Genomic DNA, 25,030 nt, shown 5'->3' with positions numbered 1-25,030 from the left:
CAGTCCTTCCAATGAACACCCAGAACTGATCTCCTTTAGAATGGACTGGTTGGATCTCCTTGCAGTCCAATGGACTCTCAAGAGTCTTCTCCAGCACCACAGTTCAAAAGCATCAATTCTTCTGTGCTCAGCTTTCTTTATAGTCCAACTCTCACATCCATACATGACCACTGGAAAAACCATAGCCTTAACTAAATGGACCTTTGTTAAGAAAGTAATGTCTCTGCTTTTTAATATGCTGTCTAGGTTGCTCATAACTTTCCTTCCAAGAAGTAAGAGTCTTTTAATTTCATGGCTGCAATCACCATCTGCAGTGATTTTGGAGCCCAGAAAAATAAAGTCAGCCATTGTTTCCACTGTTTCCCCATCTATTTGCCATGAAGTGATGGGACAAGATGCCATGATCTTCGTTTTCTGAATGTTGAGCTTTAAGCCAACTTTTTCACTCTCCTCTTTCACTTTCATCAAGAGGTTCTTTAGTTCTTCTTCACTTTCTGCCATAAGGGTGGTGTCATCTGCATATCTGAGGTTATTGATATTTCTCCTGGCAATCTTGATTCCAGCTTGTGCTTCTTCCAGCCCAGCGTTTCTCATGATGTACTCTGCATGTAAGTTAAAAAAGCAGGATGACATTATACAGCCTTGATGAACTCCTTTTCCTATTTTGAATCAGTCTGTTATTCCATGTCCAGTTCTAACTGTTGCTTCCTGACCTGAATGCAGGTTTCTGAAGAGGCAGGTCAGGTGGTCTGGTATTCCCATCTCTTTCAGAATTTCCCACAGTTTATTGTGATCCACACAGTCAAAGGCTTTGGCATAGTCAATAAAGCAGAAATAGATGTTTTTCTGGAACTCTTGCCTTTTCCATGATCCAGCGGATGTTGGCAATTTGATCTCTGGTTCCTTGGCCTTTTCTGAAACCAGCTTGAACATTTGGAAGTTCATGTTTCACATATTGCTGAAGCCTGGCTTGGAGAATTTTAAGCATCACTTTACTAGTGTGTGAGATGATTGCATATTTTTACCTTAATTTTTAACCCTTTCATTGGACAGAATTGCTGTTGATTTATATTGCTGTTGTTCAGTCTTGTCTGACTTTTTGCAACCCCATGGACTGCAATATGCAGGCTTCCCTGTCCTTCACACTCTCTTGGAGTGCTCAAGTTCATGTCCATTGAGTCAATGATGACATCCAACCATCTTATCCTCTGTTGTCCCCTTCTTCTCTTGCCCTCAGTCCTTCCCAGCATCAGAATCTTTTCCAGTGAGTCAGCTCTTCACATTAGGTAGCCAAATACTGGAGTTTCAGCTTCAGCACCAGTCCTTCCAATGAATATTCACATTGATTTCCTTTAGCATTGACTGGTTTGATCTCTTTGCTGTCCAAGGGATTTTCAAGAGTTTTCTCCAGCACCACAATTTGAAAGCATCAATTCTTTGGTACTCTACCCTCCTTTTGGTCCAATTCTCACAAGCATACATGGTTACTGGACTACTATATTATTGATTTATAGTGACATTCCTTATTTATATATGAACATATTTATTCATTTTTAAAGCAATCATTCTCTCTTTCTTCTCTCCCTCCTTGATTTCTTTGAAAATCTCAATTAAAAAAAAAGAAAATCTCAATCAGTGCTTTGAATTTATTTCATTATCTATGTATGAATTTGGCTTTAACCATTTATTTTTGGCTTTCATTGTGCTTCTTTATGTATTTGTTTTGTTCTGGAAAATTCTAAGTCATTTTCTCTTTGAATATTGCCTCTCTTTATTCTTTTCTTCTAGGGCTCTAATTAAATGTCAGTTTTGTGTTCTTAATTTTCCAACTTCCTTTACTCATTGTTAATATGTACCTTGTCTATGTCTATAAACATCCTTAGATGTTTTTTCTCATATTCACTAGCTATGTTCAACATGTTCATAAATTTAACTTCAATTTATACATTTTTAATTCCTAGGGATTCTGTTTTGTTTTTAAATCAATGTACTTGTTTAGTTTTATACTTGGATTCAGATAGCTTAACACTTTTTGTATTAGTTTTACTTCTGTGATAAACAATATGCCCTCACATATCTCATTGCTGGGTAAAGTTTATTCCCTACCCTAGTTTACTCAATTGTCATATTACCTTCTAGTATTTGGGGGTGCTTCTGATTCAGCTCCCCAGTAGCTCCCAAGGTTTCTTTCCTATCTCCTTTGCATATATCCATTCAAATCTACTCTATGGATTGACAAATACCCTCAAAGAAATGCCAGTTTCACAGCTTGCTTACAGCTCTGAATCTGGCTTGGTTTACAAAAAGAATTTTGGCATATGTTTACTTTTAATTTTAGGTGCTATATAATGGAAATAGTCTCCTAGACATGTGTTCACTTGCTTTCAGACACAGACATTGTATCCAGTGTGTCCTCTATGGCTCTTGATTTCACATTCTATGCCCTGGACTCTCTTGTCCTTCACAGGGCTTGTGACCCTAGCGACCCATCACCCTCTGTCCTTGGATCTGCCAGCCTCCACCTCTGAATGCAGGGTTCAAGCCTTGTCTCTAGGCCCACGGCCCTGGCCTCTGTACCAAAGGCTCTGCTTCAGGGTCATTTCTTTTTTTCCTTGAAGAGTAACATATGTTTGCAGCTGAGGAGCCCTATCAGTCTATTTCCTGCCTACAGAATTCTGGGAGTCTGACAACCTTCTTATGTTTCATCTAAACTGTCCCTTTTAGTTCAAGCTGGCAATGTTCTGCTGGTATAACATTCTTAAAACTTTGCAAACCTCCCAGGTATATCATGGGAATCTCCATAGTTAAACAAAAATATCTCCACAGAACTTTCCTGGATAATCCTATCTCTATTCCTGACATCTGCTCAGATGTATTCTAATGAGAATCTGTTAGTCACATACCTCATCTCTTCTGCAAAAGCTTATACAGCCACAACCTTGGTTCTCTCCCTAGGGTACATTTTTCCAACAGTGAATTTCCTAATTTTAGCATCCTTGGCAATCTGGACAGACAGTGAATCTTTCAAATCATCAAATTCTGATTCATCTTTGCTTAATAATTTCTTTTTCAATTTTTCTCATTCCTCTCTGATTTTACTATAAGTAGCAAACTTTTGCTGCATCTTCAATACTTTGCTTGGAAAACTGCTCATCTGAATATCCAGATGTATAATTTACAAGATATGCTTTCCCTTCAGTAGTAGAATACAGTTCAACAAAATTATAACAAGCCACTATATAACAAGGGCTTCCTTTCCTTAATCTCCAACAGCATGTTCTTCATTTTGTTCTGAGACCTCACCATAAACACCTCTAATGTATATATTTCTATCAACATTCTTTTTATAACAGAAGCTTTTTTGTCATGCTCTTCACATCCTTCTGAGGCCATACCAGAATACTCTTTAATGTTCACATTTCTACCAACAGTCACTTCAAGACAGCCAAGACTTTTTCTATCACAGGATTCCAATATATCTATTATCCAATTCCAAGTTATCTTTACATTTTTAGGCATTGTTACATTATCATCCTACTTCCAGTAATACAATCAGTACAGGTTTCATAGGGATGACACAATAAATAACTGCAATGTGATGGCTGAAAACAAATTTATTCTTTCAAAATTTGGAGCCAGAAGTCTGGTATCAAGGTGTTAGCAGCTCCTTCTCACCTCCAAAAACTCTAGAGAAGAAACTTTCCTTGCCTTTTCCAGCTTCTAATGTCTCAGATGTTGTCTAACTTGTGACAGCATAGCTCAACTTCCTGTCTCCGTCTTCACAAAGCTTTCTCTTGGTGCCTCTGCATCATTCTCTCTCTTTTTTGTGTGTGTGTGTGTGTGTGTGTGTGTGTGTCTTTTATAAAAAGTACTTATTGGATTTAGAATCCTCCTCTAATCTAAGGTGATGTCCTCTTGAGATCCTTACCTTAATTATATCAGCAAAGGTCCTAATTCCAAATATGATCACGTTCAGAGTTTCCTGAATAGGTATATCTTTGGCAGGGCTATTATTTAATCTTCTTCAGATTTTTTCAAATAATCATTTATAAAAAATGTTTTAGGTAGATATAAGCTTAATATTGGAGACAGCGATGGCACCCCACTCCAGTACTCTTGCCTGGAAAATCCCATGGATGGAGGAGCCTGGTGGGCTGCAGTCCATGGGGTCCCTAAGAGTCAGACACAACTGAGTGACTTCACTTTCACCTTTCATTTTCATGCATTGGAGAAGGAAATGGCAACCCACTCCAGTGTTCTTGCCTGGAGAATCCCAGGGACCGGGGAGCCTGGCGGGCTGCCGTCTATGGGGTCGCACAGAGTCGGACACAACTGAAACGACTTAGCAGCAGCAGCAGCAGCAAGCTTAATGTTACTGAAAGTATCTAAGTCAAATCTATAATATTTATTTCTACTTTTTCCTTCTAATATCACAACAGAAAGATCAAGAATTAAACTTTAATAACAATTAATAAATGATAATGAGTCTAAAAATTGAATGCAAATAAAAGGCAAGAAGACTTTATGATTTTTGTTTTCTTTCTTCCATTGCAATAACATTTTTAATTACATTCCTGGAATCACAGGCAGAAAAATCTTCTAAAACTATGACAAGGCATGGTAAACACAAATGATTAAGGTCTAACAGTATGACTGCTTGAGGACACTAAAAAAAAACAAACCCCATGTCACTTATTCACACTAAGTACAGCCTTCTTGAAAATAACTTAAAAAAAAAAAACCAAAAAACAGGCTTCTACTGCTTCAAGGTACACAGAAGGATTTCACAGCCAGAATAAAAAAAGAATTTTTGATTGTCTTTTCCTTGAGATGATAAAAAATTATCTGGACCCCCTTTTTACTCTCATTTCTGTGCCTATTCAGAGAAGGCAATGGCACCCCACTCCAGTACTCTTGCCTGGAAAATCCCATGGACGGAGGAGCCTGGTGGGCTGCAGTCCAAGGGGTCGCTAAAAGCCAGACACGACTTCACTTTCACTTTCACTTTTCACTTTCATGCATTGGAGAAGGAAATGGCAACCCACTCCAGTGTTCTTGCCTGGAGAATCCCAGGGATGGGGGAGCCTGGTGGGCTGCCGTCTATGGGGTCACACAGAGTCGGACACGAGTGAAGCGACTTAGCAGCAGCAGGAGCAGCTGTGCCTATTATGTGAATGTAAAATGACTCTCAATATGGCCTTCAATATTATGAACTCTTAAAGCTTTACCTAGCATGTGTCTATTAAATTCTTGCATTGTTGATAGACAAGGAACCCCTCATGGGAATTAACAGTATTGTGGTTGAGTCAAGCAGAGTACAAAATGTTAGAGGGCAAAAGAACTTGTCCATAAATTGACTGTTTACTTCCTCATTAGTAGCTCTAAAACACAGCCAGTGAATCACATGGAAAATAAATTATGACACTTATTTCTCAATGGTCATAACTGTCAGTTATAATAAGCAAAAAGCACACACCTGATTCTGATCACAACAAAGCAGAGAATGCTACAGTCAGAACCAGTCCTAGTGAAATGAGGGGTGTATCTTTAATACCATATATTTGGAAATGGTCTCCTTTCCCCAACTCATTTCTTTTTTAGAGAAAATATAACCCAGAGTTTTCATTTTATTCTTCAACAATCCACGGATACTAGTAAAATATATTTTCAGGTAAGTATTCTTTATATTTCATTCCTATTATTGTTTTTGCCTCCCATTATAGATTTCTCTTATTTTTCTTTGAACTAAAGAAACCTTATGTCAACTGTCAGCACCAGTAACTAGTTAACCTTTAAATCAGTAAATCCTTGCTAATTTTATAGTCAAAGCAGTGATTTTTCTATCCTGGAAAGGAACAAGAGAAAAGGGTTACCATGGGCACAAGGAGACGTTTGAGAGGTGCTAAATTTGTTCATTCTTTGTGCATTTGTGTAGACATACATCCAAACTTACCAAATCACACATTAAGTATGCAACATTTATTAGGCATCAAAAGAGGAAAATTAAAAGGAAAAGGAAAAATAAAAGTATATTAGCTAAAATTATCAAAATTCAGTCAAATTAAAAGTTTTATTTCTTAGTCACATGAGCCATATTTCAAGTGTTCAGATGTATGACTAGGATCTACTACGTTGCACAACACAGAGCACATTACTGTCTTTACAGAAAGTGCTATTGGACCACGCTTATTTAATCAGGACAACAGCCACCAGATAATATGTAAGCTTAGAAGGTGACCGTAGGCAAAAAATATGAAAAAAAAACCTATTAATTTAACATAAAGAGGTGAATGAGGATGAAGGATTGAAATAGAAGATTGAGGGAAAAGAGAAGTCTAAAGGGAGACAGAAAGGAGAAGATGACATTATATTAAATAAACAGAACGCAAACCATAGTTAAGTTTCATTTTCTTTCCTTTGAATGCTCCGGTATGAGTACACTTAGCTGTAGTAAATACTGGAAAAATATTTTCTAAGGTTGGTTCTCATTTTTCTCAATTGCATTACTATGAACACTGCGTTAGTTTCGAGATGCCATCAACAGTTACTTATTTTGTCAGTTTCCTTTTTTGGTAGATGCATTTTGTAGTAAAGGTGGGATTTCATTTTGGGTTTCCCTGATGAAAAATCACATTAAGCCTATTTTAATATAATTTTAGTCCATTTGTATATGCGCTTCTGTGAAGATCACATATTTCAATCATTTTTAAAATGGGTTTTCTGTCATTTTGTTACTGATTTACAAATTATTTATTTTTGTAACCAGTCTTCTGTTGGGGTCATGTATTGCTAATATATTCTCATGGTAACTTTGTTGCTTCAGTGAATTTTATTTTTTACACTTAGATTCATTTGGCATTAATTGTTGGAAGCTTTGGAAAGAGTGATTAGAATTTATTCATTTTTCCATATAAATATACAATGTACCCAGAACCATTTGTTGAGAGGTGTTTGATACTGCTCATCAGTATCATTTTTTCCTAAATGAGGTGTTTGTAATAAGTGTGGGTTTATTTGTAAATTGTCAGTTTATTTCATGAGGTCTCTTGTCTATACCTAAAACAATAGAATTCTAATTAAAAAAAAACGCTCTATGATTTGACATATGATGCTTGCTTCATTTTCTTTTCTCCAAGTTTACCTTAGTTACTCTTGTATGTTTTCATTTCCATAAACATTTATAATAATCTTGAATTTTTGCAAAATTTCTGACATTTTCATTGAGATTGTTTAAAACTATAAATCAATTCAGAAAGAATTGTTTTTTTTTTCAATGTTGAAATTTTCTGTCCATGGATATGTTATATCCATCCACTCAAGTACTGTAAAATTTTGTCAGTTATCCTGAAAGATGATGCTGTGAAAGTGCTGCACTCAATATGCCAGCAAATTTGGAAAACTCAGCAGTGGCCACAGGACTGGAAAAGGTCAGTTTTCATTCCAATCCCAAAAAAAGGCAGTGACAAAGAATGCTCAAACTACTGCACAATTGCACTCATCTCACACATTAGTAAAGTAATGTTTAAAATTCTCCAAGCCAGGCTTCAGCAATACATGAACCATGAACTTCCAGATGTTTAAGCTGGTTTTAGAAAAGGCAGAGGAACCAGAGATCAAATTGCCAACATCTGCTGGATCATCAAAAAAGCAAGAGAGTTCCAGAAAAACATCTATTTCTGCTTTATTGACTATGCCAAAAGCTTTGACTGTGTGGATCACAATAAACTGTGGAAAATTCTGAAAGAGATGGGAATACCAGACCACCTGACCTGCCTCTTGAGAAACCTGTATGCAGGTCAGGAAGCAACAGTTAGAACTGGACATGGAACAACAGACTGGTTCCAAATACGAAAAGGAGTTCATCAAGGCTGTGTAATGTCACCCTGCTTATTTAACTTATATGCAGAGTACATCATGAGAAACACTGGGCTGGAAGAAGCACAAGCTGGAATCAAGATTGCTGGGAGAAATATCAATAACCTCAGATATGCAGATGACACCACCCTTATGGCAGAAAGTGAAGAAGAACTAAAGAACCTCTTGATGAAAGTGAAAGAGGAGAGTGAAAAAGTTGGCTTAAAGCTCAACCTTCAGAAAACTAAGATGATGGCATCCAGTCCCATCACTTCATGGCAAATAGATGTGGAAACAGTAGCTGACTTTATTTTTTTGGGCTCCAAAATCACTGTAGATGGTGAATGCAGCCATGAAATTAAATGATGCTTTCTCCTTGGAAGGAAAGTTATGACCAACCTTGACAGCATATTGTAAAACAGAGACATTACTTTGTCAACAAAGGTCCAGCTAGTCAAGCCTATGGTTTTTCCAGTGGTCATGTATGGATGTGAGAGGTTGACTATAAAGAAAGCTGAGCACAGAAGAATTGATGAATTTGAACTCTGGTGTTGGAGAAGACTCTTGAGAGTCCCTCGGACTGCAAGGAGATCCAGCCAGTCCATCCTAAAGGAGATCAGTCCTGGGTGTTCATCGGAAGGACTGATGTTGAAGCTGAAACTCCAGTACTTTGGCCACCTGATGTGAAGAGCTGACTCCTTTGAAAAGACCCTGATGCTGGGAAAGATTGAGGGCAGGAGGAGAAGGGGATGACAGAGTATGAGATGGTTGGATTGCATCACTGACTCAATGGACATGGGTTTGGGTGAACTCTGGAAGTTGGTGATGGACAGTGAGGCCTGGCATGCTGCAGATCATGGGGCTGCAAAGAGTTGACATGACTGAACGACTGAACTGAACTGAACTGAATGCTTTATAGTTTTCAATCTAACAATCTTTGACATATTTATTAGATTTATTCTTAGGTACTTTTTTGGTTTTTATGCTATTTAAGCAAAACCATTTCATTTAAGTTATATTTCTATTTTTATATGAAATATAATCTCTTTTCATATTAATTTCATATCAATTTAGCAAGACTTTGCTCAATTTATTTATTAATTACTTAATTTTTTTGCATATTATTTGGGGATTTCTGAAACTTTCTTGAGGCCAATTTTTGCATCACATATTTTCCCATTCTTTTCATTTAAACTATTTTATTATTAAAATGGATCTCTTACAAGTTACATGCATATATTTTATTTAATGATGATTATTCAGCACGATAATGCTTTTCACATATCAGTTCATAATTCTTATGTTCACAGGAAAGATACCAGAATGAGATGCAGTAAAGGTAAGAAATTATTTCAGAAACAGCATTTTTTCAGTTTTCTGAATAATTCTCACATGAGGATATTGATATATTAATATAAGTTCTTTAAAATTCACAATTCAAAGTTCTTTAAAATATTTTAATACAAAATATTAAAAATATTTTTAAAGCTCCTTCAGGAAATACTCTTTGATACAAATTAGTGTCAAATATAGGGCTTCCCTGATAGCTTAGTTTGTAAAGAATCCACCTGCAATGCAGGAGACCCAGGTTTGATTCCTGGGTCAGGAAGATCCACTGGAGAAGAAATAGGCTACCCACTCTAGTATTCTTGGGCTTCCCTTGAGGCTCAGCTGGTAAAGAATCCACCTTTAATGTGGGAGACCTGGGTTTGATCCCCAGTTTGGGAAGATCCCCTGGAGAAGGGAAAGGCTACCCACTCCAGTATCCTGGCCTGGAGAGTTTTACGGACTGTATTGTCCGTGGGGTAGCAAAGAGTGGAGCACCACTCTCACTTTCACAGTATCAGATATTCTTTGTATCAAAGAGCATTTCTATTTTAGTACAAATCGGAAGAAATTTCTCTAGTGGCTAAAAGTTTTAACTCAGAATGAATGATGACAAACTATGTTGATAACATATTTTGACTTATGATTTCCCCTAAAATTTTTACTTCACCTGAACCCATGTAATGAAGTCAGGTATCAACACAGGGATTCAGCTTCAGTTATATTTCAGAGTAGTTTTGTAGTTATATTTACAATTCAATGATCACCTTTTGAAGAAGAATCACAAGTGAGTTACAGTATTAAATGAAAACACGTGTACCACAGCAATCCAAACAACTTACTTTTCTCCACCTTTGGTAGCTAACTGAAAATGAACAAAGGAACGACATGCCTATTTTAAAAGGAGATTTTTTAATGCTTGTTTGTTTTACTGGGTTTATATCCATCCTAGGAGAAATTTTCACATTTCAAATTGGAAGAACATTACCTTCTGCAGAAGAAAATAATGAGTTTTTCCCTGTATACATTAAGTACAACATTTTAGTGTGTTATCCAGGGGTTAAAAATCAACTGCAATTGGAGTTATGGGACAGGAAAAGAGGCAGGCCCATGGTTATTTGAATGAGCTTTGATTTCATGAAAGGCCTGTGGGATACAGACTAGAAAGAGAATGAAAATAAATATAAACTTTTGCAATTTTCATCTTCAGGGGTAGAAGAGAGGGAGAAGAACCAGCAAAGGAAACAAAGAACATAAGCTCACATAAGGAGAGGCAAAGCCCTCTGTTTCAGTATTAATCTATTTCAAGTTAAGTTTTTTTGAAGACTGTAAGGTTTGTGTTTAGGTTTTTTTTTTCTTTTTTTTTTTAATGTGGCTAACCTGTTGTTCCAACACCATCTGTTGAAAAGATCCTATTACACTTATACTTACCTTAAAACACTCAGTCCTACCTTAGCTAAACAAAGCATTTTGATTTGCCCTGATCCTTTCTCTAACTCCAGGCAAAGTTATTAAAAATAAAAAAAGAGAGTGAGATCTGTGCTTTCAACCTGCACTTCTATAAACTTCCTCAGTGATCCCTGAAACCTGTCTCATAAGCTCTTCTTTCTACTGAAATCATTACTAAAAGATAAGGTTTTGCACTCTAAAAGGTGTGTGCTGTGTATGTTGTGCTTAGTCGCTCAGTTGTGTCAGACTCTGTGTACCCCACGGACCATAGCCCTCCAGGGTCCTCTATCCATGGAATTACCCAGTCAAGAAAGAAGGTGTGTAGTGGTATCTTATTTTAGTTTTAATTTATGATTCCCTAATGATATATAAAGCAGAAGTTACTTTATTTAAACAAACTCCTATCTGTTATTTATGTTGAATTATTCCTTTAGGATTGTATCTAAAAAGCCACCACCAAACTCAATGGTACATGCAAAATTATAAAACCCTTAGAAAATAATAGGCCAGAGTCTGGGCTACTGACAACGCCAAAAGCTGTGGAGGCTGTGTAGCAACAGAAGCTCTCATTCATTGCTGGTGGGAATGCAAAATGTTACAGCCACTTTGGAAGACAGTTTGAAAGTTTCTTACAAACCTAAGTGTACTCATACCACACAACCTAGCAATCATGCTCCTTGGTATTTACCCAAAGGAGCTATGAACTTATGTCCACAAAAACAACTGCACATGGATGTACAGGAAGCCAGTCTGAGAAGGCTGTATATATTATTCCAACTATATAACATTCTGGAAAAGACAAAGATATGGATATCGTACGAAGATTTGTGGTTGATGCACATTGATGGAGAGAAGGCAATGAATAGATGCAACACAAAGCATTTTTAGTGCAGTCAAATTACTCTATAATATAATGATGTATATAAATATCAGTACACATCTGTCAAATCCCACAGAGTGTATAATCCCTGGAGGAGGGCATGGTAACCCACTGCAGTATTCTTTCCTAGAGAATCCCACGGACAGAGGAGCCTGGAGGGCTACAGTCCATGGGGTTGTAAGGAGTCAGCCACAACTGAAGCAACTGAGCACTCGCAGAGTATATAATAACGAGTGAACCTTAATGTAAACTATGGACTTCAGGTGATAATGATGTGTCTGTATAGGTACCTGGCTTGTAAAAAAAATGTAGTATTCTATTGTATGTGTTGACCTGGGGGAGGATATGTATGTGTCAGAGCAGGGTATTTGGGAACTCTGTACATTCTGCTTAATTTTTCTGTGAATGTGAAAGTGTTCCAAAAAATTTACTTTTAAAGGCAATTAGGGTAAGAAGAAGATAGAGACAGGACAATAGGGGGGAAAAAAAAGGAAGAAAGTGAGTAATTGATAGAACAAGAAATAAAGTGAATGTGTGAAAATAACTAGAATTAGCTCTGGCATGTGGTAGACGCAAAAGATAATACTAAAAAGTTAATATTGATTTACTGAGCACCTATATAAACAAAAGATTCAGCTAATTTTAAAGAAGCACTAGTCCGCCAGGTGACTCTGCCCATGGAATTCTTCAGGCAAGAATACTGGAGTAGGTTGCCATTCCCTTCTCCAGGGGATCTTCCCGAACCAAGCTCTCTTGCATTACAGGCAGATTGTCTACTGTCTGAGCCACCAGGGAAGCCCAGATAAGTTAAATATAACATACAATTAAATATAACATACAGTTCCTCCTAAATTTAGAAAGAAACATCTGAAAAGTTCTGTAACAATACTGCATGAAAGAATTATTTTTAGGATACACATATGTCTTGTCATAAAATAGCAAAAGATTACCAAATAAAATACAAGGAATTTTAGACATTCATCTCAAATAAGTAACTTTTGATTCCCTCTAGGACCCATTTTCTGGTATACTTTAATGTATGAGGCAATGAAAATTAATCAGGGCTTGAATCCTAGATAGATGTACTATATTTCACTATCACAAAATCTTCTCACAATAAAATAAACATGAACGTCACCTGACTTTCAAAGTAGGTCAAATAGACTGGAAATTCACCTTATAAAAAAAAAAAAATAAACCAAAGTTCAAAGATTGAATATATAGTGGAAAAGATTCATGAGGCTGACAGAATAACTTTTTAAAATATAGTAACAGTGTTGAAATAATCCCTTGTTGGAAAAGGTTTTAGAATTCCTTATCATAGGATATAGCCATTTAGGATTAAAACTTAGAACTGTTACAGTAAGGATGTAATATGTGCTGGGATCAAAAGTATGAAGTTTACTGGATGCTTGGGGCTAATGCACTGGGACGACCCAGAGGGATGGTATGGGGAGGGAGGAGGGAGGAGGGTTCAGGATGGGGAACGCATGTATACCTGTGGTGGATTCGTTTTGATGTTTGGCAGAACTGATACGATTATGTGGAGTCTAAAAATAAAATAAAATTAAAAAAAATAAAAAAAGAAAAAAAAAGAAAAAAAAAAAAAGTATGAAGTTTAAAATCAATAAGTAAATCCTCTCAGGATCACCCCTAAATTACTTAGAAACCATTCAACTGGGGTTCAATATTCACTGTACTGTAATTTAAGCTGTATCTAGTTCAGTTCTGTTCAGTTGCTCAGTCACGTCTGACTCTTTGCGACCACATGTACTGCAGCAGGCCAGGCCTTCCTGTCCGTCACCAACTCCCGGAGTTCGCTCAAAATGTCCATTGAGTTGGTGATGCCATCCAACCATCTCATCCTCTTTTGTCCCCTTTTCCTCCTGCCTTCAATCTTTCTCAGCATCAGGGTCTTTACAAATGAGTCAGCTCTTCACATCAGGTGGCCAAAGTTTTGGAGTTTCAGCTTCAACATCAGTCCAGTGAATATTCAGGACTGATTTCCTTTAGGATGGGCTGGTTGGATCTCCTTGCAGTCCAAGGGACTCTCAAGAGTCTTCTACAGCACCACAGTTCAAAAGCATCAATTCTTTGGCGCTCAGCTTTTGTTATAGTCCAACTCTCACATCCATACATGACCACTGGAAAAACCATAGCCTTGACTAGACGGACCTTTGTTGGCAAAGTAAATGTCTCTGCTTTCTAATATGCTGTCTAGGTTGGTCATAGCTTTTCTTCCAAGTAATAAGCGTCTTTTAATTTCATGGCTGCAGTCACCATCTGTAGTGATTTTGGAGCCCCCCAAAATAAAGTCTGTCTAAGATGTGGGTGAAATACTACCTTATATTTGCATAAAATTTATAATATGAAAACTACTTTCACATATGATTTCAAATATTCTTACAATCTTCAGTTCAGTTCAGTCGCTCAGTCATGTCCGACTCTGTGACCCCATGAGTACAATCTTAGCAACAACAAATAGTAACTTCTTAATCAGACCTTTTTCCTGATTTCTGCTCCCACCTGCTCCCCTAAATCCCTTCTCTGTCATGCACACTTTCTCTCCCTCTCACACACACTCACTCTTATATAGATAAACATCTTGCTCATACATAGGTCCAGAAATAATTGAATATATATATAAATAAAATTCTAAGCTGCTTACATATGGTTTTCTTCTTGATTGTTTTTAAGAACAATTGAAATATTTATAATTGTGATATATTTGTTTAGCTAGAGTAAGCAGGAGACATAGTCTTCTCTCTGGAGAAGTTCAGTTTATAAAATACAAACAAAATATGTTTTTTATTTCACTTATTTTTCTATGAATAATTAAACTAGACTGTACTAGGTGTATAAGAGCAACCCTATATTTTTCTTCATTTGAGCAAAGGAAAGTGATGGATTTTGACCTCAAAAAATTTGTAATATAAATCTATAAAAGTATAAATATTGCTCTACTGAACAAAGGTATACCATTAGTCAAAGATATTATGCTTCTGACAGGTCACAGCTTATCAAGTAGAAACTGAAAGTGCATATATGAAGCATTCTCATAGATCTACAGAAGCATATATGTTGTTGTTATTGTTCAATCACTCAGTCAAATCCAACTCTTTGAGACCCCATAGACGACAGCATGTCAGGCTTCCCTGTTCTTCACCATCTCCCAGAGTTTGTTCAGACTCGTGTCCATTGAGTCGGTGATACCATCCAACCATCTTGTCCTCTGTCATTCCCTTCTCCTCTTGCCTTCTATCTTTCCCAGCATCAGGGTCTTTTCCAATGAGTCAGTACTTCACATCAGGTGGCTTAAATATTGGATAGACTGAATACTCATAAAGACAAACATAAAAATAAGTCAACCAAAGTCTGGGAAAGATAAAAATAAAAAGGAGTATGCAGAATAACCTCTTTATCTCACAGGACTTGGAATTGTTGATGTTTTCAGTAATCAGAGATGGGTAGCTTCCTAATAAGAGCATTTGGCTGGGATGTTCCAAGGATATTCCTCAGTGATAGGACTAAATTTATCTTAAAATAAAAACTTTTCTTCTCCCACTTAAGAAAAAGTTTAAAATTAGCTCTCAAAGGATAGAATTGTTTTCAGGTAATGTTACTGTGCCTGAGAACAGAACTAAAAAAAATTCAAAGGCATATAAAAAAACAATCATTGTCCAGTGACAAAATTTATTTGGAATCCATTAAAAAAATATCACATATGCAACAAATAGAAAAATATGATCAATAATAATTAGAAGGACAATTAATGGAAAAAGACCCAGAAAAGGCAGAGATAATGGAACTATTAGAAAAAGATATTGCATAGTTATTATAAAATACCCTGTTTCAATAATATAGGGAAAAACATGAACTCACTTAAGGAGGCATGGGTGGCATAAAATGTCGGACTTTCAGAAATGGAAACATACAACATCTGAGGTGGAAAAAAATGGGACAGGATTAAAAACAGATTAAAACGCATAGAAAAGAGGTCGACAACACTGGACCAAGGACCAGTAGTGGAATTTGGCAGCAGGCAGTGAACAGTGGGCAAGCAAGTTAAATTTCACCTGCTACTCTCCATTGCTCCCTATTGCTCCCCATTACTTGCATTACCACCTAAAACATCCCCCTACCCTCTGCATTCAGGGAAATATTGCCATTTACAAGACCGATCCCTAGTGCCAAAAATGTTGGGGACTGCTGCTATAAAAGAAAAGATAATTAATTTTGAAAACCTAACAAAGATACCATCTGAAATGAAACACAGAAAAAATAAAAATAAAAACACATATGAACTGAAAATCATTGAACTGTAGGAAAATCTTCTGTGGTCTCATTGAGAAAGAGTAGAGCATAAGAAAATAAAAATATATGAAGCAATTATGAAGTTTTCCAAATTTGGTGAGCACTATATTTATAGAAACAAATAAGTACAATGCATCTCAATTAAACACTGTACATCATACTTAAATGGCAAAACCAGTGATAAAAAGGAAATATTCTCAGTAATTAAAGAAAAAATTACATTATATAAAGTCATCATTATACAAATGACAACAGACTTCCCATAGGAAACAACGCAAGGTAGAAAAGAGTGGCGTAAGATCTCTAAAATCCTAAAAGGGAAAAACAGTCACAAGTTTCCAATTATTTTTTTAAATAGAGGTAAATTAAAGATTTTCCCTGACATTTAAAAGTACTAGAAATTTTCAGTACTAGCATGCCGGAACTGTATGAAATGTTAAAGAAAAGTCTTTAGGCAGAAGGAATATTCCATGAGGGGGAAACCTGGGTTAAATCAAAGAAGTAAAACTAATTGGGAAAATCATGAGCTAAAAACTGGCTTTTTGAGAATATCAATATACTGATTAAATCTTAAATTAGCCAGTCTAATCAGGAAAAAAAAAAAAAAAGGAGAGAAAATACAAATAACCAATATCAGGAATGAGAGAGGATATATTACTACTACGAACATTAAAAATAATGAGTATGTTATGAACAGCTTTATGCCAGTATATTTGAAAACATTTGGAATTTACAATTTTGTAAAGCTCATCTAAAAAATTAATAAAAGTCTCTATATCTTTTAAAGAAATTAAATTTGTTGTTAAAAACTTTCCCAGATAGAAACAAGTGGTTTTGTGCTGGTTTCTACTGAACATTTAAAGGATAAATAACAGTTTAATACAAAGTATCTTAGAAACTAGAAGAGGAATGGAAAGTTTCCAATGAATTCTAGAGGCTAGCATTACTCTGATACAGAATCAAAGAACTTACAAAAAAAAAATGTATAGACCAATATAATTCATAAACAGTAAAAAGTATTAAGAGAATTTTAGCAAATTGAATTCAACAAGATATAAAAAGGACAATACATTGTGAATTTCAAGGTCTATATTTTCTTAGCCTAAAGACTGACCTTGGGGGAGGTGAAACATATTGGCCACTCTAGTGTACTTCTTGAGAAATTTTTCTATAAAAATATTTCATATTTTTAAAAAGTATTTAGACCTCAATGAGTGGACTGTTTTATTTTTCAGTATTCAATAAGGATAACATGTAAAAGCACATCAAAAATCTGGATTTTGTGTGTGTGAAGAATGAGAGTTAACATAATCTGAAGATATTTAAATTGTTGGAACCACCCCTGTTATTTTTCTTAAGTACACAAAATCATTCTATCAAGTAATGGTATCATATAAATCTGGTTTTGTAATTCAGGGTCAATTTTTAGCCAGAAAATGATTTTTTGGAGAAAAAAAGATGATGAAAGGAAAAAAAAAAGATGGCAAGTGGGTCTTGTGTCTGTGAGGAGGCAAAAGAAATCAGCCAAACTGTTTGTTTCTTTCTTCTTTTCTTTCATTTTTTCCCAGTTCTATTGAGATGTTGTTGGCATATAACATGTAAGTTTAAAGTGTATGATGTGATGATTTGATATACATTTATATTGTGAAATGAATACCACTATTAGATTACTTTTCTTCCATTTTTAAATAAGAGCAGTGAATTGTGACACAGAGTTGCTGACAGGAAAGAAGTTTTCTTGACTCACTGCCTTTTCTATAATCCTACTCACTGATAAATGTCTGAACAGTGTGAACCAGAACATCTTATATCAGCTAACATTTCCTCATGGATCCAACCCTGTGTGGGCACTAACACCAGTCTAGACTAATTCCTGTTAGTGCCACTAATCACTGGCAGCAACTTAAAAAAGATATTATCCATGCTTGCTCTGGACTAAACTGCTTCACATTTTGTCCCTTCAGAAAGGATCTCTGTTTCCAGATAGTGACAAATGCACATAAAGTTCAGTACTCTGGTTAACTGACATTTTAACATTGTAGGATATTTTTTTAAAAATCTGAGATGTAGAAAAAACATGTTTCCGTCCTTAATAAGTATCAAAATCAAATAATTCTTGACTTTTAAAATATTTTCTTCTAAATGTTGAAATTAAAAAAAGAAATCAAAGTAAAGTTTGTACAAGAGAGTAAAACATAACAGAATCAAAGAAGATATGATAAAAATTAAAGTGAATTTCAAAATTTTTTTTCTTTGGATCATGAATATCAGAACAGCCCATGTTTGCTAAGTACTTAACTGCACTTCTCTTGTGTTGTTGGAAGAGGGTGTTTGTTATGACCAGTGCATTTACTTGGCAAAACTCTATTAGTCTTTGCCCTGCTTCATTCTGTATTCCAAGGCCAAATTTCCTGTTACTCCAGGTGTTTCTTGACTTCCTACTTTTGCACAGAAAGGCAATGCCAAAGAATGCTCAAACTACTGCACAATTGCACTCATCTCACACGCTAGTAAAGTAATGCTCAAAATTCTCCAAGCCAGGCCTCAGCAATACGTGAACCGTGAACTTCCTGATGTTCAAGCTGGTTTTAGAAAAGGCAGAGGAACCAGAGACCAAATTGCCAACATCTGCTGGATCATGGAAAAAGCAAGAGAGTTCCAGAAAAACGTTGTTTTCTGCTTTATTGACTATGCCAAAGCCTTTGACTGTGTGGATCACAATAAACTGTGGAAAATTCTGAAAGAGATGGGAATACCAGACCACCTGACCTGCCTCTTGAGAAATTTGTATGCAGGTCAGGAAGCAACAGTGAGAACTGGACATGGAACAACAGACTGGTTCCAAATAGGAAAAGGAGTCTGTCAAGGCTGTATATTGTCACCTTGTTTATTTAACTTCTATGCAGAGTACATCATGAGAAACACTGGGCTGAAAGAAACACAAGCTGGAATCAAGAGTGCCAGGAGAAATATCAATAACCTCAGATATGCAGATGTACCACCCTTATGGCAGAAAGTGAAGAGGAACTCAAAAGCCTCTTGAAGAAAGTGAAAGAGGAGAGTGAAAAAGTTGGCTTAAAGCTGAACATTCAGAAAACGAAGATCATGGCATCTGGTCCCATCACTTCATGGGAAATAGATGGGGAAACAGTGGAAACAGTGTCAGACTTTATTTTTTTGGGCTCCAAAATCACTGCAGATGGTGACTGCAGCCATGAAATTGAAAGACGCTTATTCCTTGGAAGGAAAGTTATGACCAACCTAGATAGCATATTGAAAAGCAGAGGCATTACTTTGCCAACAAAGGTCCGTCTAGTCAAGGCTATGGTTTTTCCTGTGGTCATGTATGGATGTGAGAGTTGGACTGTGAAGAAGGCTGAGAGCCAAAGAATTGATGCTTTTGAACTTTCGTGTTGGAGAAGACTCTTGAGAGTCCCTTGGACTGCAAGGAGATCCAACCAGTCCATTCTGAAGGAGATCAGCCCTGGGATTTCTTTGGAAGGAATGATGCTGAAGCTGAAACTCCAGTACTTTGGCCACCTCATGCAAAGAGTTGACTCATTGGAAAAGACTCTGATGCTGGGAGGGATTGGGGGAAGGAGGAGAAGGGGACGACAGAGGATGAGATGGCTGGATGGCATCACTGACTCAATGGATATGAGTCTCAGTGAACTCTGGGTGTTGGTGATGGACAGGGAGGCCTGGCGTGCTGCGATTCATGGGGTTGCAAAGAGTCGGACACGACTGAGTGACTGAAGTGAACTGAACTAACTGCATTTCGGTGCTAAACACATTATTTGTTGTATTTTACTATAACCTACTGAATAAGCTATTATTCTCATGTTGCTTGTAAGACATCTGAGGTTGAGTGAGGTTAAGTTACTTTTCCATGACTGCACAACAAATAAGTGATAGAGCCAGTTGCAAATCCAGTTGCTTGGATCCAAAAACTTGAATCTTAACCACTAGATTGTACTGTCTCATGAAAAGAATCTTAACCCAAGTACATCAAGCATTAAAAATACAAATACAAAGACAGACTGGCATGCCTGAGTGCACACAAAACTACAAATGATGGCAATTGATCTCTACCAATGTATATTTTCCTGTCATATGATGCAAATTAATCATTAATCATATTTCCAATTAAGTTGTATATAGTTTATACAATGATATTATGAGTATTGTAAAAATATTGTTCTCTATTGTGCATTGAACCTGGACTGGCATCTCGTTTCATACATGATATTTTACATGTTTCAATGTCATTCTCCCAAATCTTCCCACCCTCTCCCTCTCCCACAGAGTCCATAAGACTGTTCCATACTGGGACGACCCAGAGGGATGGTATGGGGAGGGAGGAGGGAGGATGGTTCAGGATGGGGAGCACATGTATACCTGTGATGGATTCATTTTGATATTTGGCAAAACTAATACAATTATGTAAAGTTTAAAAGTAAAATAAAATTAAACTTTAAAAGAAAATATTGTTCTGGTTTTTATTACTTTTGCATCATTTACTCTTCACTGATTTCCAATATTCCAAAGGAATATTTTAAATAGTATTTAAAATGTGAGTACCCAGTTGTCATCCTTTTAACAAAAAATTCTTCTGTCCTATTTTATTTTGAATACAACATATCCCTAATATAGTACACAGTATACACAATGCAACAAGTCATATTTCTTAATTTATATCTAGAATATAATGACTTGTAAACATACCTTAATTTAACAATTAAAATAAAGCATTTAATATCTTCCATGAGCTCTTTCTTATCTCATTATTTCCTTCAAAAGTCCATGTTAGTTTTGATTATGTCATGAACAAAAGAAGTGGTTTTAAGATTGAGTTTGGGGGGAGTACTTCAAATTTAGAGATCCTAAAATAAGGAAATATAAAAGGAAAATATAAAGAAATGACCAGAAGAAGACCACAGGAATTATACAGTTGTCTGGAAGCCATGTGACAAAAGTGTTTCAACAAGAAGAGTGATCAAACCCAAAGGCAACTGGCTGATGAAGTAAGGTGATGACTGAAAATTGCCCATTGGATTTAGCAATATAGTCATTGTTGATGACTTTGATAAGAGCATTTCCAGTAAAGCAGTTGAGATGAAAGCCTATGGGCAGCAGAGAATGGAAAAGAATTAAACTGTGTGAATATTAAAAATTTATGAATTTTTCAGTAACAGGGAGCAGAAAACTGGAATTGTGACTAGAGAGAAATGTGGTCTCAAGTACAGTCACCAACTATCCTACTGATATAGGTCAGAAGAGTTTCCTGGGACATGGGACTTTCAGTGTAGTTGATAGTGGATCACAGTAAGAGTGGCATTAATATCTTTGTTTTATGAGATTGGATAAATTACAGATATTTTACACTTTGATGGGAAATAGGCAGCGGAGAGGGAAAAACTGTTTTTGCTGGAGTGATAAAACTGAGGAGAAAGAGGTGAAATTTGGAACAGAGTGTATCATGGACACTCAGAACAGGAAGGAAAGCAATACAACCATGACTACAGATGCAGACATGTTGGTGCAAATGTGGAAACCCCTTTCCAATGGTTTTAATATTCACAATGGCTTGGAAAGAAGAGGGTCAGAATAAGGAAAGGGGAAGACTGTTGAATACTGAGAAAAGAGGAGAAAAAATGAAAATTAGTGATGTAGGAGAACGGGAGCATATATAGAAAAGGCAAGCATAGCATGGCTGTGGCTCAGTGCTAAAAGCTTCTTAAGAGGTTATGATTTTAAAGTGAGACTACTTCGCTTTGGTCATTTGGTTATATCCATCTCTTCCCCTCAAATGTACACACCAGCAGAGAGAGATATGTGGATGTGTTTGGTTTTTTTTTTTTTTTTTTTATCTTAAGTTTGTTGTCTAAAAGAGTGTGGCAAAGAAGGAACTCAACAATATTTGTGATATAACTAGGCAAGAAGAGATAAGAAAGCCTTCCTCAGCGATCAATGCAAAGAAATAGAGGAAAACAACAGAATGGAAAAGACTAGAGATCTCTTCAAGAAAATTAGAGATACCAAGAAAACATTTCATGCAAAGATGGGCTCAATAAAGGACAGAAATGGTAGGGACCTAACAGAACCATAAGATATCAAGAAGAGGTGGCAAGAATACACAGAAGAACTGTACAAAAAAGATCTTCAAGACAAAGATAATCACGATGGTGTGATCACTCACCTAGAGCCAGACATCCTGGAATGTGAAATCAAGTGGGATTTAGGAAGCATCACAACAAACAAAGCTAGTGGAGGTGATGGAATTCCAGTGGAGCTATTTCAAATCCTGAAAGATGATGCTGTGAAAGTGCTGCACTCAATATGCCAGCACATTTGGAAAACTCAGCAGTGGCCACAGGACTGGAAAAGGTCAGTTTTCATTCCAATCCCAAAGAAAGGCAATGCTCAACTACTGCACAAGTGCACTCATCTCACATGCTAGTAAAGTAATGCTCAAAATTCTCCAAGCCAGGCTTCAGCAATACGTGAACCGTGAACTTCCTGATGTTCAAGCTGGTTTTAGAAAAGGCAGAGGAACCAGAGATCAAATTGCCAACATCTGCTGGATCATGGAAAAGGCAAGAGTTCCAGAAAAACATCTATTTCTGCTTTATTGACTATGCCAACGCCTTTGACTGTGTGGATCACAATAAACTGTGGGAAATTCTGAAAGAGATGGGAATACCAGACCATGCATGTCAGGAAGCAACAGTTAGAACTGGACATGGAACAACAGACTGGTTCCAAATATGAAAAGGAGTACATCAAGACTGTAAATTGTCACCCTGCTTATTTAACTTCTATGAAGAGTACATCATGAGAAACACTGGGCTGGAAGAAGCGCAAGCTGGAATCAAGATTGCTGGGAGAAATATCAATAACCTCAGATATGCAGATGACACCACGCTTATGGCAGAAAGTAAAGAGGAACTAAAAAGCCTCTTGATGAAAGTGAAAGTGGAGAGTGAAAAAGTTGGCTTAAAGCTGAACATTCAGAAAACGAAGATCATGGCATCTGGTCCCATCACTTCATGGGAAATAGATGGGGAAACAGTGGAAACAGTGTCAGACTTTATTTTTTGGGGCTCCAAAATCACTGCAGATGGTGACTGCAGCCATGAAATTGAAAGACGCTTATTCCTTGGAAGGAAAGTTATGACCAACCTAGATAGCATATTGAAAAGCAGGGACATTACTTTGCCAGCAAAGGTCCATCTAGTCAAGGCTATGGTTTTTCCTGTGGTCATGTATGGATCTGAGAGTTGGACTGTGAAGAAGGCTGAGCACTGAAGAATTGATGCTTTTGAACTGTGGTGTTGGAGAAGACTCTTGAGAGTCCCTTGGACTGCAAGGAGATCCAACCAGTCCATTCTGAAGGAGATCAGCCCTGGGATTTCTTTGGAAGGGATGATGCTGAAGTGAAACTCCAGTACTTTGGCCACCTCATGTGAAGAGTTGACTCATTGGAAAAGACTCTGATGCTGGGAGGGATTGGGGGCAGGAGGAGAAGGTGACGACAGAGGATGAGATGGCTGGATTGCAGTACTGACTCGATGGACGTGAGTCTGGGTGAACTCTGGGAGTTGGTGATGGACAGGGAGGCCTGGCGTGCTGTGATTCATGGGGTTGCAAAGAGTCAGACACGACTGAGCGACTGAACTGAACTGAAGCTTTCATTATATGTATTATACTACTATATAATTATAACATAATATATAAATAATTTTAAAAATTATAAGTGAAAATTATTGGATTTATGTAACTATAGTTTATAATTTTTATAATTTCTTCAGTTCAGTCATATCCAACTTTTTGTGACCCCATGAATCACAGCACTCCAGGCCTCCCTGTCCATTACCAACTCCCGGAGTTCACCCAAACTCATGTCCATAAAGTCGGTGATGCCATCCAGCCATCTCATCCTCTGTCATCCCCTTCTCCTCCTGCCCCCAATCCCTCCTAGCACCAGGGTCTTTTCCAATGAGTCAACGTTTCGCATGAGGTGGCCAAAGTATTGGAGTTTCAGCTTTAGCATCAGTCCTTCCAATGAACACCCAGGGCTGATCTCCTTTAGAATGGGCTGGTTGGAAATCCTTGCAGTCCAAGGGACTCTCAAGAGTCCTCTCCAACACCACAGTTCAAAAGCATCAATTTTTCAGCACTCAGCTTTCTTCATAGTCCAACTCTCACATCCGTACATGACCACTGGAAAAACCATAGCCTTGACTACACGGATCTTTGTTGGCAAAGTAATGACTCTGGTTTTTAATATGCTGTCTAGGTTGGATATAACTTTCCTTCCAAGGAGTAAGCATCATTTAATTTCATGGCTGCAGTCGCCATCTGCAGTGATTTTGGAGCTCCCAAAAAAATAAAGTTTGATACTGTTTCCACTCTTTCCCCAAATAAAAGTAATCCACTTTTGGTGTAATTTTCTCACAATGTACTTATTAAAAATTATAAAATTTAAAGTATGACCCTGAAAAAATAAAGTTTTAAAAACCATTACATTATTTCACATCTGTGACCTGAGTTGATACTGTGGAGTCCTTTGTTATTACTGTTTAAAGTCCAATTACTCTGGAAAGAAATTTTATAATGTTTCTCCAGGTGATTTAATTGGAGGTCATTTTAGTACATTTGTTTAGAAACCTAAACAAATAATTAATATTCAGTTCAGTTGCTCAGTTGTGTCTGACTTTTTGCGACCCCATGGACTAGAGCTTCCAGGACTCCGTGTCCATCACCAACTCCTGGAGTTTACTCAAACTCGTGTCCATTGAGTTGGTGATGCCATCCAACCATCTCATCCTCTATTGTCCCCTTCTCCTCCTGCCTTCAATCATTCCCAGCATCAGGGTATTTTCAAATGAGTCAGTTCTTCACATCAGGTGGCCAAAGTATTGGAGTTTTAGCTTCAACATCAGTCCTTCCAATGAATATTCAGGACTGATCTCCTTTAGGATGGACTGGATAGATCTCCTTGTAGTCAAAGGGACTCTCAAGAGTCTTCTCCACATCCCAGTTCAAAAGCATCACTTCTCTGGTGCTCAGCCCTCTTTATAGTCCAACTCTCACATCCATACATGATTACTGGAAAAACCATAGCTTTGACTAGATGGACCTTTGCTGGCAAAGTAATATCTCTGCTTTTTAATATGCTGTCTAGGTTGGTCTTAACTTTTCTTC

The sequence above is a fragment of the Bos indicus genome, chromosome 2 (assembly GCF_029378745.1).
Source record: "Bos indicus isolate NIAB-ARS_2022 breed Sahiwal x Tharparkar chromosome 2, NIAB-ARS_B.indTharparkar_mat_pri_1.0, whole genome shotgun sequence".
In the NCBI taxonomy this organism is placed as follows: Eukaryota; Metazoa; Chordata; class Mammalia; order Artiodactyla; family Bovidae; genus Bos; species Bos indicus.
The sequence above is the reverse complement of the archived record's forward strand: the minus strand, read 5'-3'. Positions refer to the sequence as shown.